This window comes from Rhinopithecus roxellana, chromosome 13 (assembly GCF_007565055.1).
Source record: "Rhinopithecus roxellana isolate Shanxi Qingling chromosome 13, ASM756505v1, whole genome shotgun sequence".
NCBI lineage: Eukaryota > Metazoa > Chordata > Mammalia > Primates > Cercopithecidae > Rhinopithecus > Rhinopithecus roxellana.
In genome coordinates, this window is record NC_044561.1 from 69,505,063 (window position 1) to 69,508,896 (window position 3,834).

Sequence of the window (3,834 nt, forward strand, 5' to 3'; positions counted from 1 at the left end):
ATCCCGTAAGTGAACCCACAGGAATCATGCCAGCCGGGGAGAGTGCTTCACACTTTGAAGATGGGGCATGGGGTTCTCCGTGTGTCTCTTTTTTTATGGTGACAACAGAAGCTGAGAGATAAGGCCCCAAACTGCACAGGGCTCACTTTCTGAGTATCTATCCCAGGAGACAAAATGCTACAGAAACCTGCTCACTGGGCTGATTGGCAAGGCTCAAGCAGAATTTCTTGTTACCGTTAACGTATGTAAATATCCAAGACAACTGGGGCCCGTCTGGCTGACAGCTGGCTGAAGGACACAAGGTCTGTGTGTCCCAGAGGAGACGCTGCCTCTCCCCAGTGCAACTCCCCGAGTTCTGCTCTGAGTCTCTCCTGCTTCTCAGAGAAGCCACATGGACATGAACTGCAAGAGTCTGCAAAGGGACCTCCAGTTTTGTTCGATTGGAGATAACCAGCTCACTGGGGCTTCTCCACCCACACACACCCATGGGAGTCTGGAAATAAAGCCCTGCGGAATCCCTCATTGCCCACACGCTTACATTCCTGTCCCTAGGTCAGTCAGCCCTGGGCTCTGAAGTCCTGACCCCTGAGGCCCCACATCTACTTAGGCAAAGCACTAGGATCCCGGGGATCAACCGCTGCTCCAAAGAGCCACTCCTGCCTCCCTGAGGCAGCAAAGCCACCGAGCTTCTCTGGGCAAAAGAGCAGAATGGCACCTGGTGAAACCCCTGGGATACAGAGCACACAAGTAATCAAAGTACATACCCCCAAGCTTAGAACCTCCTTTATGAGGACCCGAGGACCTGGCTCAACCTGGACATGATTTAGCCTCCCTTTTCCAAGAAATGTCTTGGCAGCAAACGACAATCACTACTAGAAGCCCAGTAAGGTATGCCAGTTCTTCTCCTGTGGCCCTCTTGTCCCCTCCTGGGGCCTCTGTGTATGGCCAAGCGCTGCCCCATGGGCTCAGTAGGCTCCACCCCAGACAACGCTCTCCTGTCTGCAGGCTCTTGCGCAATCAGCATCCCTGGCAGCACATTAAGCCCCCATGCACCAAAACAACATGCCGGGGTCACGTGCTAAAGGAAAACTCTCCACAGAAATGTGGAGGGGTTCCATAAAGATGCCCCTTCCTTCCAGGAGTCATGCTGCTCCATGCACACTCTGTGGTAGGAACAGGAACAAGGGTCCCCAGAGCTCACACAGGGCACTGCTGCCAACTCAGACCTGACCAGCAGGTCCCTACCCTCTCTGAGACTTAAGTTCTTCACCCATAAAGTGAGAGGGAAAGAATTATTTGGAGATGGAGAGACACGCACGGATAAGCCTGCAAGTGAACCCAAGAGGATATCAGCACTGCTGCCATCACTGTGGACTTTCTTGTCGGGAATCCGAAGTGAAGTGGAGGTTTTCATCCAGACGAGCCTGTTCTCTTGGGTTATTAAGTTTCTCGTGAGTTAATCTGAATCCCTGCTCGTCCATGCAAATGGGAAACGGAACATCAGAGACTGCAACATCCTGAGCACGGCACCCAGAGGGCAGCACTGGCTGGGACCCCTCTCTAGGGACCCAACGTCTTTGCACCTGGAGTCCTGCCTGCTCAAGGTCACCCCATATCTGTCCCCACAGTGGCCCCAGACTCACTTTTGTGGAGCTCCGGTGGGCAGAAAAACTCAGTAAACAAACAGGGCCTGCTCAGCTGAGACCGATGCACACGGGTCCAGAGGAGAGGGAACCGCCCCTCATTGGCCGGAGACCCCAACACAGGCCAGGGAGATGTGCAGAGCTGAGCTGCAGCTCCTGTCTGTCCCTCTCCTAACGAAGCCCTCTTTTTCCAACTCAGCATCACTACAAACCGGAGACCAGCCTGACCCAGGCCCAGACGGACATTTCCACTGAGAGCCAATACTCTGTTGGGTTCCTCCCAGGCAGTGCTGCTGGCCTACCCCAAGGTTTCCTCCTGTTGTCATGGCAAGGAGAGCCCCCTTGTCCCAGAGCTAACACCCCAGCTGCCCGCTGACCCACTGCCAGCACACACTACCTCCCGGCACACACAACCCCATGGGGGACCCCACACGGGTGACCATGGCTGCTTTCATGCTGGCTGGGTGGCCTGGAATCTGGCCTGAACCCACTGCCCCCATGGTGTATCCCCTGGGCCTCTGGGTGGGAATCCCTGTGGTGGTTAGCTCTGATCCACTCCAGCCCTGGCAACCCGACCCCCTTCCACTGTGCAAAACCTCCCCACTCTGAAAACAAGAACAAAATAACAGGAAGGCTGAGTGAGAGGCCAGGTGGTAAGTGTGGAAAGCCAAATGTATCAGTCTTCACTAGGTTTTGCATCTCTGGTGACTAGGGCTGCCTTTGGGGCCAGGAGCTGTTACTGCCTGCCCCTCAGTATGCAAAGAGGGGAAGGGTAGTCGCTTGAGAGGAGCCCTCACCTCCATTCTCCCATGCACCCCCTCAGCCCTCCTCCAGCTCCAGCAAAGGAGGCGGGGTCTTGCCTCTCTGATGGGCCGGCTTGTCCCTCTGGACTTTATTCCACCTCCTTCTCACTGTCAATTGAAGTTCCCAGGAAGATCAGCTCTTCCCTCCATTCCTCTGGAATACTGAAACACTCTTTCCAACTCTTCAACAGGCTTGAGGCATCCATGTTTAAAAAAAACAGTCTCTCTTGACGGCACGTCCCTGCCCGGCCCCCTCTCCATCTCCTCCTGCTTCATAACTACACATCTTGCTGACTCTTCCTCACTCCCCACCACAGGTGGCCTCCACCCACATCTCTCTACTGAAACAACAGGCGGCTACATGTTCACAGGGCATGTGAGGGTCCACGAGGCACCACCGCAGTGCGTGTCTGTCCCTCCTTCTGTGGCAAACACTCACCCGCGACCTTGTCGGTCACCTGTACAGGCGCCTCCTGGCCACCCCGTGCCAGATGCCCTCTCGTGGCAAACACTCACCCGCGACCTTGTCGGTCACCTGTGCAGGCGCCTCCTGGCCACCCCATGTCAGATGCCCTCTCGTGGCAAACACTCACCCGCGACCTTGTCGGTCACCTGTGCGGGCGCCTCCTGGCCACCCCGTGCCAGATGCCCTCTCGTGGCAAACACTCACCCGCGGCCTTGTCGGTCACCTGTGCGGGCGCCTCCTGGCCACCCCGTGCCAGATGCCCTCTCGTGGCAAACACTCACCCGCGGCCTTGTCGGTCACCTGTGCGGGCGCCTCCTGGCCACCCCGCCACCCCATGTCAGATGCCCTCTCGTGGCAAACACTCACCCGCGACCTTGTCGGTCACCTGTGCGGGCGCCTCCTGGCCACCCCGTGCCAGATGCCCTCTCGTGGCAAACACTCACCCGCGGCCTTGTCGGTCACCTGTGCGGGCGCCTCCTGGCCACCCCGCCACCCCGTGTCAGATGCCCCCTCCTTTTCGCTTCCTCTCTGCCCACAATATCTGCTTCTTATGGGACCTGGGGTTTTCCTCTTCCCCTCTTCAGTCATCAGCTCCTAAGCCAGAACCTTGAGGGTCATCCTTGGCCCCAAATCCTGCCAATGTTATTTTCTAAATCTCACCAGAATCTGACCATTTCTGACCTCTCCAGCTGTGTTGTTTTGTTCTGTTTGCAAAAACTGACAAACTCATTCTAAAATTCATACGGCAATTCAAGAAATATAGACTAGCCAAAACAATTTTGAAAAAGAGAAAAGTTGGAAGACATACTTCACAATTTCCAGACTTACTACAAAGCTACAGTAATCAAGGCAATGTGCTACTAGCATGAGGACAGGCATATAGATAAGTGGGACAGAATTGAGAGTCCAGAAGTAACCCCCT